At 41.8% G+C, this 14,438-nt stretch overlaps 1 long non-coding RNA gene across 1 annotated transcript; it reads right to left on the bottom strand.

The window, feature by feature from the left end:
- Positions 1–10,118: 10,118 nt before the first annotated feature.
- Positions 10,119–10,799, bottom strand: LOC125535624 (uncharacterized). The gene is made up of 2 exons (XR_007294755.2): positions 10,617–10,799; positions 10,119–10,524 (listed from the first exon to the last, which is right to left on the bottom strand). It is a non-coding gene; the product is annotated as an uncharacterized LOC125535624 (long non-coding RNA).
- Positions 10,800–14,438: the final 3,639 nt, after the last annotated feature.

Here is a 14,438-nt window from a genome sequence, read left to right as displayed (position 1 = left end):
TTTGGTTCGGCGGTATTGTTGGATGAAGCGGCTCGGACCGACATTACGCGTACGCTTACGCGAGACTGGTTCTCCCGACGTGCTTTGCACACAGGTGGCTGGCGGGTGTCAGTTTCTCCAACTTTAGTTGAACCAAGTGTGGCTACGCCCGGTCCTTGCGAAGGTTAAAACAACACCAACTTGACAAACTATCGTTGTGGTTTTATTGCGTAGGTAAGAACGGTTCTTGCTAAGCCCGTAGCAGCCACATAAAACTTGCAACAACAAAGTAGAGGACGTCGAACTTGTTTTTGCAGGGCATGTTGTGATGTGATATGGTCAAGACATGATGCTAAATTTTATTGTATGAGATGATCATGTTTTGTAACCGAGTTACCGGCAACTGGCAGGAGCCATATGGTTGTCGCTTTATTGTATGCAATGCAATTGCGCTGTAATGCTTTACTTTATCACTAAGCAGTAGCGATAGTCGTGGAAGCATAAGATTGGCGAGACAACAACGATGCTACGATGGTAATCAAGGTGTCGCGCCGGTGACGATGGTGATCATGACGGTGCTTCGAAGATGGAGATCACAAGCACAAGATGATGATGGCCATATCATATCACTTATATTGATTGCATGTGATGTTTATCTTTTATGCATCTTATCTTGCTTTGATTGACGGTAGCACTATAAGATGATCCCTCACTAAATTATCAAAGTATATGTGTTCTCCCTGAGTATGCACCGTTGCGAAAGTTCTTCGTGTTGAGACACCACGTGATGATCGGGTGTGATAGGCTCTACACTCAAATACAACGGGTGCAAAACAGTTGCACACGCGGAATACTCAGGTTTAACTTAACGAGCCTAGCATATAACAGATATGGCCTCGGAACACGGAGACCGAAAGGTCGAACATGAATCATATAGTAGATATGATCAACATATTGATGTTCACCATTGATACTACTCCATCTCACGTGATGATCGGACATGGTTTAGTTGATTTGGATCACGTGATCACTTAGAGGATTAGAGGGATATCTTTCTAAGTGGGAGTTCTTAAGTAATATGATTAATTGAACTTAAATTTATCATGAACTTAGTACCTGATAGTATCTTGCTTGTCTATGTTTTATTGTAGATAGATGGCTCGTGCTGTTGTTCCGTTGAATTTTAATGCATTCCTTGAGAAAACAAAGTTGAAAGATGATGGTAGCAATTACACGGACTGGGTCCGTAACTTGAGGATTATCCTCATTGCTGCACAGAAGAGTTATGTCCTAGAAGCACCGCTAAGTACCAAGCCTGCTGCAGGAGCAACACCAGATGTTATGAACGTCTGGCAGAGCAAAGCTGATGACTACTCGATAGTTCAGTGTGCCATGCTTTACGGCTTAGAACCGAGTCTTCAACGACGTTTTGAACGTCATGGAGCATATGAGATGTTCCAGGAGTTGAAGTTAATATTTCAAACAAATGCCCGGATTGAGAGATATGAAGTCTCCAATAAGTTCTATAGCTGCAAGATGGAGGAGAATAGTTCTGTCAGTGAACATATACTCAAAATGTCTGGGTATCATAATCACTTGACTCAACTGGGGGTTAATCTTCCTGTTGATAGTGTCATTGACAGAGTTCTTCAATCACTGCCACCAAGCTACAAAAGCTTCGTGATGAATTATAATATGCAAGGGATGAATAAGACTATTCCTGAGCTCTTCGCAATGCTAAAAGCCGCGGAGGTAGAAATCAAGAAGGAGCATCAAGTGTTGATGGTCAATAAGACCACCAGTTTCAAGAAAAAGGGCAAAGGGAAGAAGAAAGGGAACTTCAAGAAGAACAGCAAACAAGTTGTTGCTCAGGAGAAGAAACCCAAGTCTGGACCTAAGCCTGAGACTGGGTGCTTCTACTGCAAGCAGACTGGTCACTGGAAGCGGAACTGCCCCAAGTATTTGGCGGATAAGAAGGATGGCAAAGTGAACAAAGGTATATGTGATATACATGTTATTGATGTGTACCTTACTAATGCTCGCAGTAGCACCTGGGTATTTGATACTGGTTCTGTTGCTAACATTTGCAACTCGAAACAGGGGCTACGTATTAAGCGAAGATTGGCTAAGGACGAGGTGACGATGCAGGTGGGAAATGGTTCCAAAGTCGATGTGATCGCGGTCGGCACGCTACCTCTACATCTACCTTTGGGATTAGTATTAGACCTAAATAATTATTATTTGGTGCCAGCGTTGAGCATGAACATTATATCTGGATCTTGTTTGATGCGAGACAGTTATTCATTTAAATCAGAGAATAATGGTTGTTCTATTTATATGAGTAATATCTTTTATGGTCATGCACCCTTGAAGAGTGGTCTATTTTTGATGAATCTCGATAGTAGTGATACACATATTCATAATGTTGAAATCAAAAGATGCAGAGTTGATAATGATAGTGCAACTTATTTGTGGCACTGCCGTTTAGTTCATATCGGTGTAAAGCGCATGAAGAAACTCCATACAGATGGACTTTTGGAACCACTTGATTATGAATCGCTTGGTACTTGAGAACCGTGCCTCACGGGTAAGATGACTAAAACGCCGTTCTCCGGTACTATGGAGAGAGCAACAGATTTGTTGAAAATCATACATACAGATGTATGTGGTCCAATGAATGTTGAGGCTCGTGGCGGATATCGTTATTTTCTCACCTTCATAGATGATTTAAGCAGATATGGGTATATCTACTTAATGAAACATAAGTCTGAAACATTTGAAAAGTTCAAAAAATTTCATAGTGAAGTTGAAAATCATCGTAACAAGAAAATTAAGTTTCTACGATCTAATCGTGGAGGAGAATATTTGAGTTACGAGTTTGGTCTACATTTGAAACAATGCGGAATAGTTTCGCAGCTCACACCACCCGGAACACCACAGCGTAATGGTGTGTCCGACCGTCGTAATCGTACTTTATTAGATATGGTGCGATCTATGATGTATCTTACTGATTTACCGTTATCGTTTTGGGGTTATGCTCTAGAGACGGCTGCATTCATGTTAAATAGGACACCATCGAAATCCGTTGAGACGACGCCTTATGAACTATGGCTTGGCAAGAAACCAAAGTTGTCGTTTCTGAAAGTTTGGGGCTGCGATGCTTATGTGAAAAAGCTTCGACCTGATAAGCTCGAACCCAAATCAGAGAAATGTGTCTTCATAGGATACCCAAAGGAGACTGTTGGGTACACCTTCTATCACAGATCCGAAGGCAAGACTTTTGTTGCTAAATTCGGAGTTTTTCTAGAGAAGGAGTTTCTCTCGAAAGAAGTGAGTGGGAGAAAAGTAGAACTTGATGAGGTAACTGTACCTACTCCCTTATTGGAAAGTAGTACATCATAGAAACCGGTTTCTGTGACACCTACACCAATTAGTGAGGAAGCTAATGATATTGATCATGAAATTTCAGATCAAGTTACTACCGAACCTCGTAGATCAACCAGAGTAAGATCCGCACCAGAGTGGTACGGTAATCCTGTTCTGGAAGTTATGCTACTAGATCATGATGAACCTACGAACTATGAAGAAGCGATGGTGAGCCCAGATTCCGCAAAATGGCTAGAAGCCATGAAATCTGAGATGGGATCCATGTATGAGAACAAAGTGTGGACTTTGGTTGACTTGCCTGTTGATCGGCAAGCAATTGAGAATAAATGGATCTTCAAGAAGAAGACTGACGCTGACGGTAATGTTACTGTCTATAAAGCTCGACTTGTTGCAAAAGGTTTTCGACAAGTTCAAGGGATTGACTACGATGAGACCTTCTCACCCGTAGCGATGCTTAAGTCTATCTGAATCATGTTAGCAATTGTCGCATTTTATGATTATGAAATTTGGCAAATGGATGTCAAAACTGCATTCCTGAATGGATTTCTGGAAGAAGAGTTGTATATGATGCAACCAGAAGGTTTTGTCGATCCAAAGGGAGCTAACAAAGTGTGCAAGCTCCAGCGATCCATTTATGGACTGGTGCAAGCCTCTCGGAGTTGGAATAAACGCTTTGATAGTGTGATCAAAGCATTTGGTTTTGTACAGACATTTGGAGAAGCCTGTATTTACAAGAAAGTGAGTGGGAGCTCTGTAGCATTTCTGATATTATATGTGGATGACATATTATTGATTGGAAATGATATAGAATTTCTGGATAGCATAAAGGGATACTTGAATAAGAGTTTTTCAATGAAAGACCTCGGTGAAGCTGCTTACATATTGGGCATTAAGATCTATAGAGATAGATCAAGACGCTTAATTGGACTTTCACAAAGCACATACCTTGACAAGGTTTTGAAGAAGTTCAAAATGGATCAAGCAAAAAAAGGGTTCTTGCCTGTGTTACAAGGTGTGAAGTTGAGTAAGACTCAATGTCCGACCACCGCAGAAGATAGAGAGAAAATGAAAGATGTTCCCTATGCTTCAGCCATAGGCTCTATCATGTATGCAATGTTGTGTACCAGACCTGATGTGTGCGTTGCTATAAGTCTAGCAGGGAGGTACCAAAGTAATCCAGGAGTGGACCACTGGACAGCGGTCAAGAACATCCTGAAATACCTGAAAAGGACTAAGGATATGTTTCTCGTATATGGAGGTGACAAAGAGCTCATCGTAAATGGTTACGTTGATGCAAGCTTTGACACTGATCCGGACGATTCTAAATCGCAAACCGGATACGTGTTTTTACTGAACGGTGGAGCTGTCAGTTGGTGCAGTTCTAAACAAAGCGTCGTGGCGGGATCTACATGTGAAGCAGAGTACATAGCTGCTTCGGAAGCAACAAATGAAGGAGTCTGGATGAAGGAGTTCATATCCGATCTAGGTGTCATACCTAGTGCATCGGGTCCAATGAAAATCTTTTGTGACAATACTGGTGCAATTGCCTTGGCAAAGGAATCCAGATTTCAGAAGAGAACCAAGCACATCAAGAGACGCTTCAATTCCATTCAGGATTTAGTCCAAGTGGGAGACATAGAAATTTGCAAGATGCATACGGATCTGAATGTTGCACACCCGCTGACTAAGCCTCTTCCACGAGCAAAACATGATCAACACCAAGGCTCCATGGGTGTTAGAATCATTATTGTGTAATCTAGATTATTGACTCTAGTGCAAGTGGGAGACTGAAGGAAATATGCCCTAGAGGCAATAATAAAGTTATTATTTATTTCCTTATATCATGATAAATGTTTATTATTCATGCTAGAATTGTATTAACCGGAAACATAATACATGTGTGAATACATAGACAAACATAGTGTCACTAGTATGCCTCTACTTGACTAGCTCGTTGATCAAAGATGGTTATGTTTCCTAACCATAGACATGAGTTGTCATTTGATTAACGGGATCACATCATTAGGAGAATGATGTGATTGACTTGACCCATTTTGTTAGTTTAGCACTTGATCATTTAGTTTGTTGCTATTGCTTTCTTCATGACTTATACATGTTCCTATGACTATGAGATTATGCAACTCCCGTTTACCGGAGGAACACTTTGTGTGCTACCAAACGTCACAACGTAACTGGGTGATTAAAGGTGCTCTACAGGTGTCTCCGAAGGTACTTGTTGGGTTGGCGTATTTCGAGATTAGGATTTGTCACTCTGATTGTCGGAGAGGTATCTCTGGGCCCTCTCGGTAATGCACATCACATAAGCCTTGCAAGCATTGCAACTAATAAGTTAGTTGCGGGATGATGTATTACGGAACGAGTAAAGAGACTTGCCGGTAACGAGATTGAACTAGGTATTGAGATACCGACGATCAAATCTCGGGCAAGTAACATACCGATGACAAAGGGAACAACGTATGTTGTTATGCGGTCTGACCAATAAAAGATCTTCGTAGAATATGTAGGAACCAATATGAGCATCCAGGTTCCGCTATTGGTCATTGACCGGAGACGTGTCTCGGTCATGTCTACATTGTTCTCTAACCCGTAGGGTCCGCACGCTTAACGTTACGATGACAGTTTCATTACGAGTTTATATATTTTGATGTACCAAAGGTTGTTCGGAGTTCCGGATGTGATCACGGACATAACGAGGAGTCTCGAAATAGTCGAGACATAAAGATTGATATATTGGACGACTATATTCGGATACAGGAATGGTTCCGGGAGTTATCGGATATAAAACGGAGTATTGGGGGTTACCGGAACCCCCCCGGGGGTTAATGGGCCTCATGGGCCCAAAGTGGAGTAGAGGAGGGGCGGCCAGGGCAGGCTGCGCGCCCCCTCCCCCTCTAGTCCGAATTGGACAAGGAGGGAGGGGCGGCGCCCCCCCCCTTTCCTTTCTCTCCTCTCTCCCTTCCTTCCCCCTCTCCTAGTTGGACAAGGAAAGGAGGGAGTCCTACTCCCGGTAGGAGTAGGACTCCTCCCTGCCGCGCCTCCTCCTGGCCGGCCACCCCTCTCCCTTGCTCCTTTATATACAGGTGCAGGGGGCACCCCAAAGACACAACAATTGATCCTTGAGATCTATTAGCCGTGTGCGGTGCCCTCCTCCACCATAATCCTCGATAATATTGTAGCGGTGCTTAGGCGAAGCCCTGCGACGGTAGAACATCAAGATCGTCACCACGCCGTCGTGCTGACGGAACTCTTCCCCGACATTCTGCTGGATCGAAGTCCGGGGATCGTCATCGAGCTGAACGTGTGCTAGAACTCGGAGGTGCCGTAGTTTCGGTGCTTGATCGGTCGGGCCATGAAGACGTACGACTACATCAACCGCGTTGTGCTAACGCTTCCGCTTCCGGTCTACGAGGGTACGTAGACAACACTCTCCCCTCTCGTTGCTATGCATCACCATGATCTTGCGTGTGCGTAGGAATTTTTTTGAAATTACTACGTTCCCCAACAACCTCAACCGTCTAGGATGCTCAAACACCCAAGAGTAACAAGATCCGCAAGGGATTAGTGGGGGGAATCAAATTTCTCTTGGTGGAAGTGTGGACCGAGGCCTTCTCAACCACTCCCGAACAAATCAACAAGTTTGATTGGCTAGGGAGTGAGATCGGGCGAAAATGGAGTTTAGAGCAATAATGGAGCTTAGGGTTGGAAGAGATGAGTCAACGGGGAAGAAGGGGACCCCTTATATAGTGTAGGACAAAGATCCAACCGTTACCCACCTACCAGCCCGCGGCCAGCGGTACTACCGCAGGGCCTCGCGGTACTACCACTTGTTACCAAGCGGTACTACCGCACGGCCATGCGGTACTACTATACAGGCCCGCGGTACTGCCGCAACCCCAGCAACAGCAAGGTCAGATCTGACGCGCAGGAGCTGAGGGCGGTACTTCCGCGAGCGCGGTACTACCGCGCCTCCATGCAGTACTACCGCGAGGCAGAAATCCCCTAGCCAGGGGGGAGGAAACATCCGTGCCTACTTCTACAAAGAAATGGAAGAAGCAAAAACCCGACACAGTAGTACTGCCGAGGGGCGGTACTACTGCCTGACAACATAGCACGGTACTACCGCGGAGCGAAAGCGATACTACCGCGGTAGGTGCGGATGTAAAAATTATATCCGCCCCTACTACCGCGAAGGAGCGGTACTAGCCTGGTGGGCAGCGGTAGTGCAGCTCCAGGGGAGCGGTACTACCGTGGGCACCTGCGGTACTACCGCACCACCGCACGGTACTACCGCTCTCCTGGGAGCAGTACTACTGCGGCCCAACTCAGCAGCCAGAACCAGGGAGGCGAGAAAGCGGAGGAAGCTCCAAGGGAAAAGGAGGGGACAAGAAGGAGACGTGTACGTGATGATTCCACCCAAACCTTTCCGACGCGGACCCCCTTTTAATAGTACGGCTCTCCTACGACTCAAATCCACCAAAAAAAACGTAGAAAAGACGCCGTGTTCAACAGTCTTCGAGGGGCACCCAACCGTCTTGTGCCTAGCGATGAAATGTCTGAAATACTCAAGGCACACGATTAGTCCGTAAACGCATTGTCATCAATCACCAAAACACCTTGGGGATAAATATGCCCTTACAACGAGGTTGGTCCATATGGCCAGGGGTCATCAACATCTCTTATGATGACAAATAGATCAAGGCAATTTGTTTGTTCCATGTAAACATGTACTATGTATGATAAAATGAACGTTGCATGATTAGTATGGATTTGAGAGTTTGCAAATAAAGGTTGTGATTAGAATGGCGAACAAATGAGAGTCGGGCCGCCACTGTCCGCGGACATGTCTAGACACGCCCGCAGGTTCGAATTGGTTGAGTCCAACTATAGATGCCCTAATGAGTAACCCTGGTTCCCTTTTTCAGAAAGGGTGAATAACCCCGGCCTCTACATCAAGCGAAATACATAACACCTGTTCCCTTGGTTCGTTTCTTTCTACAATACCAATAAATGTTTCTTTTTACAATTTTTTGTTGAAAGCATCTTCTTACAATTTACTCTGAAGATTCATGATAGGGCCGCAATTAGCGGTCAAAAATAATTGACAGGGCGATCCCATTCGTTTGCTCTCAAATTTACCCGTCAACAATTGCAACTAAGAGCATCTTCAATAGATGATGTATTTCATAAACCAAAAAGTGGTGGGTGTAAAATACTCCCTCCGTCCGAAAATACTTGTCGGTGAGATGGATGTATTTAGACGTATTTTAGTTCTAGATACATTAGTTTTTATCCATGTCTCCGACAAGTATTTCCGGACGGAGGGAGTATACATCACCAAAAAGTGTTTTTTACATCACTAAAAACAGATCAACTCCAACAGATGATGTAAACTAGCGCTCCAATAGATGATGTAAAACAAGTTGAACTACTTCAGCATTTCAAACATAAATTCAAACATACCAAGTTCATTTGAAGCAAGCATAGTTCATAAAACAAAACAAAAACACAGTTCAAACTGCTACATCACACCAAGCTACTACTCCTCCGAGTCTACTTGAACTACATAATACATAAAACTAGTCATTGTCGTTTTCTAGCCGCTCCCAGAATTCCTCTTTGATGGGGTCGTCGGAGTCGTCGAGCGTCTCAAACTCCTCCTCCTCAGAGTCATCCTAGCCCGACGAGTCAAACTCGATGGGGATCATAGTTGAGGGGCCGACCTCATCCTCCTTCTTCACCGTCTTCTTCTTCTTCGTCTGCTCGGCGTCACGCTTTCAATGGGACTCCTGCTTGGCCTGGACATACTCTGGATGCTCCCGCGTGAACCCCGCCAATGCCACTTTGTCACTTTCGCCAGGCTCTTCTTCTTCTCCTCCTCCTCCTCCTCCTCCTTCTCCTCCTTCTCCTTCTGCTTCTCCTTCTTCTGCTTCCGCTTCTCCTCCTCCTTGTCCTTCTTGTCCTTCTCCTCAAACGCCAAGTGGCGACGCCGTGCCCACGTGCAGCCACGTCGCACTGGAACTCGGCATCGAAGTCCCAGACGGCTTCACCCGCGCCCCGAAGTAGCTAGTCTTGCTCTTCGAGACCTTCGGCGGCATTCAATACCTCAAGAGCACCCAAAAAATTAAACTGGAATCCAAAGGAGAAAGTTGTGGTGGATTCAAGTGTAAAGCGGCAAGAAAAGACATCAAGAACACATAGTCCGAGAATACAAATGTGATCCAGAAAAAATAATTTTGATTCAATAAAATTCTTGAGAAAACGAGATCCATGCCCAAATTAGCTTGCCTTCGTTTGAGAGAGAGAGTCGATAGATATGGTCTTCACGTACAGGGGGAGAGAGTCGACAGATTCTTTTTTTGATGTTTTTTTTTGACAGAAAGATAGATTGAGATGGTCGTTGCTGTTTAGGCTTCCTATGAAGAGGGGAAAAATTAGACCATAATAATTTGTTCCCGCAAGATAAATGGCTGATATTTTTTTTCTGATTAGATTGGTTAATCTAGACAGTAATAAGTCGGCCCCACCACATAAACGGCTCATATGTTTTGATTTACTCTAATTAATGTGTGAATTTCTTGAAAGTCTGTAATATTTAGATATATTTTAGTTCTAGATACATTCATTTTTGTTTATTTTGATGACAAGTATTTTGAAACGGAGGGAATAGTTCTGTTGCCGACTACCTATAACTCTTGACGGGAAAAACATGAACCCCGTGAAACAAGCTCAAGTGCAGTGAGGAAGGAAGCTGCCTTTTCGTCCATGAAAGTACATCGATTGACATGACATCCACATGCCTGTTGTTGTTTTGCAGCGAAATCTTGGAGTATGCATGCATATTGATGACGCGGCATTTGAAAATGCAGGAAACTGCATCGGATTTGAGGATACTTGTTTCTACTAAGTAGAAATTATTCATTCCCTTTGTTTGACACTTTGTAATCACGAGGCTATCTTCAGCCCCCATGTTAACCGACTATTTGTCGCAGAGATAGCACATGCATTCGCTATTGAGCGGTGTCCCCTCGCACCTGTGCTCCTTGAGAACGGAATTAAACATCTTCTCCGCAATCAAGCAAGTCGCCTTGCACAGAAAGCCTATGCAGAGTGGGCCGCCATTGATATTCACCCAGCATCCTGCAATGAATTAACACGCATTTATGAACATGAATATCCATGATGAAGAACCTGTAGTCGGTTGTCGCCGAGACGGAGGGAGGAGCAGAAACCTGCGGAGCCATGATCCGCGAACAATACAAGAATCAACACCAAGCACATGATAGCATTTCTTGCACCCATGATCGGTGGCGTTGGGCGAAGTTTCAGGTATACTTTTCTTTCCCCACTTGGTTTGCTATGAAGCAAGAATTGTTATGTCAGAGAGGATATGCAGTATTTATAGACTTTCGAAGTCCAAGATTCGTAGTAGATAGAAGCTTGCAAACGTACCAGATGGATAGGTGTATTTAATAAGAAAATTGATAAATATGCAATCTGCTGCGACGTCAGAATGCAAGAAGAGGGAAATCCACGTGACCCTATCTTTCTTCAGGCTATTGCGCACGATACGGTAGGAGTCCGTGCTAGATTCGGCGCAAAAAGAAAAGAAAAAGAAAAACATTGCATATGTTCAACAGCTCGAGAGTAGTAGATTACCAAACGGTTGGCATCTTTTGGAATCCACTACAAAACGTGATTTTTTTGGACAATGCTAACATCCACACGTGTGGTCGAAGCGGAATCCGCCCACACGCCTTATAATACACAGACTGTGCCACGTCACCGCATACATGCACATAAATTATCATGATGTTCGTACTAAAGTTGTCATGATATGTTACAACTATTTTCTTCTACATTTAAAAATAAATTTTGACATTTATAAAACGGAAAATTAAGAAAATAGACTTGCCATGAACCATAAACTAAAATTGCCATGATACATGCACTTAAAGTTGCCATGGTTCATACACAAAATAATTTTAGTGGTCATAGTACTGGAGTTGCCATCATCAAAACACTAAAATTGCCATACTCTACAAACTAAAATTGACTTTAGTTTAAGCACTATGGCAACTACAGTGTAAACATCATAACAACTTTTGAGTAAAAAACAATTGTTGAAACATATCAATATGGGGTCTAGTTTTGAAGATCTCGTCGAGACGGATTTAATGATGAAAACGAATTTTTAATTTGATTTTTAATTAGGAGATAAAACATTTTTAAGCCGAAAACCCAAAAAATTTCTGCTGATGTCATTTGTTCACATGTGGCAAAATGAGTGGTAAAGGAGACGTGTGGGCGATGTGTAAGATGCCACACGTGTGGGCGTTAGTTTCTTCGTTTTCTCAATGTTTTGTGACCATTTTATCAAAATTTGTGAACATTCTTTAAAATTTTCATATATTTTTTCAGAAATTTTAAAATTTATTAAAACATGATTTTTTTTTCTTAAAAGTCCAAACATTTGTTAAGAAAACTGGGAAAAAGAAAAAATAGAACAAAATGGTATAAAAATAGAGAAAAATAATGCTAGACCGAAACATCCAAGAAGGTTCCCAAAACGGGTCTGGAAATGTCCCCAAATCGGTATTATGTTTTTTTTGGAGAAACCAAACCGGTATAGTACCGTTTGCTCTCTAAATGGGCCGGCCCAAAACAAATCGTACGTGAGCTACCTGTGCGAAATGCTGGCAGCATTTTGGCAGAAGAAGTGTCAGTTAGGATTTGCCCATTTCTTATCAAAGAAATTATATGATATGATTGACCTGCCATGCAGTTGATGTTTTCTTCGTAGTGAAATGTTTTTTTAAGAACATTGTACACTCACCTCTATGAACACACAGTTACACCCTACTTCTAATAGCAAATGGCACATGCTTCGCATGTACAACCAACGATTGTCAAGATTGCATAAATAACTTAGCTCCGAATGTTTACATCATTTCACTACAATTAATCACTTAAAAGTTAAAATTATACCATCAAAGACAGATGTGACATATATGGGGGTGGTAACAAAATCTTAGTCCCTTCCTAAATGACTATCAAGTGTATTGTGTGGCAAAACTAAGTTATGACTTATCTAGCTACTCACTGAACCTTTAGTTCGGTCAAAAGGTATGTTTTTTTTCTTTCTTAACATATAGATGGCGATATTTCCTACGGAATTCTTGCATGGGTTTATTCGATGTCCTGCTAGGTTTATTTATTATCCATAATATTCTTTCTTTATTTTTTATTTACTATTCTTTCATTATTTTCTCTTAACATAGATAGTTTATTCCATTTTTTACTGTCATTAATACAAGATATGAAGTACACTTTATTCAAACTATACTTTTAATCCTCTATTTGCTTTGGATGTTTCATTGTACAAACAACTCGACATCAATAGAAAATTTAGAGAAACACAAACACTTTGTGATGGTTTGTAGGACAGCAAGTTATATTTTCTAAATGCAAGAGGTACTATTTCTATGTTGACTGATTACTTTTTATAAATACATTTGCATAAAAAAATGTTATATACTCAATCAATCCACGACGGGTAGATGCACTAAATACAAAGCTGGGTCGATGTATACATTTTTGTAGAGCATCACGATTTGCAAGTGGCCTCATTAAGAAATTGCAATTTTTGAAGCGGCAGAAAACATATATTTGTTTGACATATAATTTCTTATTTATTTCTGCATGCACAACATTAATTATCTCGTATTTCAAGCTTGCAACGATATGTACACCCGGAACTTTTTGTTCAGGATATACTCTCGGACATGTTAAATTTGCACACCTTCTTTTTGGAACCGTGCGCACCTCCTCTCAGCAAATGTGTTTTTCTCCATTTCCTCCTTTTTTTATTCTATTATAGCTAAAACATTTTGTCTATCTCAGGTGCTAATATTAGCACACTCTTTTTTATCCGGGCTCTGCCCTACATGCATTGCCATGGTTCGAGACTCCTAGAAGACTCCCGGTTCTTTGAATCATTTTCTATATCTTCTTTTCAAAGCCTGCCACCTGACACAGTACAACGGTTTAATAAAAAGGGGGCACGGTACAACGCTAAGGCCCACCGCGAATCCCTTGGACGTTGGCCGTTGGATCACAAAATCCGGTGGTGGTTACACTGCCACGTTGCTCAAGATTTCAGCACGCTGATTCTCAGCCGTCCGATAGGAAAGATCTAATGGCCTATATGCTTCAATACTCATACACTATATAGATAGTATAGATATAGATATAGATAAGCACCTTCGAGAGACTGAGCCGACATATTGTTGACGGAAACGTCTCTCACTGAACGTGCATCGCCAAAATTTCTGAAATAAATACAGGATAAATGTGAGCATCAGTACTTGAACTCTGATGGGCTGGAGATATCACTGTCCTCCTAACCATCCAACTAAAACTTGGTTCGCTTTATAGTGAAATATTGAAGCACTGATTTTTTTTACAATAGTGTACCACAGAACTAGTTAAGATTTTTGACGGTGTAAAAGTTCTCAAAACTCCTGAAAAAAAACTACTAAACCAACACACCTATAATATAACATGATCCAAGGTAGGGATTGAAAAAATATGACTGGATGTGTCCTGAACAAAAAGAACAAATGGTTTAGTATATGTTGATCAGTTGAAATGCTTTTTTTTTTCCGTCAAGGACACATAAATGCATATTTTCACGATCACACCGTTGGATCATCTTATTATATTATAGTGAAGCTCCCCAATTTATTTCATATTTTTTATTAACTTTAACCATTAAATGTTTATTAAGCCTTAACTAGTTCTGTGCCAAGCTATGGTATATATATATATATATATATATATATATATATATATATATATATATATATATACACACATATATATTACTCCCTCCGATCCATAATAAGTGTCGCAACTTTAAACTAATGTATAATTAAACTTAATTTAAAGTTGCGTCACTTATTTTGGATCAAAGACAATACTAAATTATTATTAATATCTCATTTACCAAATAACATGCACGTAAATGCTAGGGATAGGGGGAAATATCTTGT

This window comes from Triticum urartu, chromosome 1A, assembly GCF_056163025.1.
Source record: "Triticum urartu cultivar PI428250 chromosome 1A, HENAU_Tu73, whole genome shotgun sequence".
Classification (NCBI taxonomy): domain Eukaryota; kingdom Viridiplantae; phylum Streptophyta; class Magnoliopsida; order Poales; family Poaceae; genus Triticum; species Triticum urartu.
The sequence above is the reverse complement of the archived record's forward strand: the minus strand, read 5'-3'. Positions and strand labels throughout refer to the sequence as shown.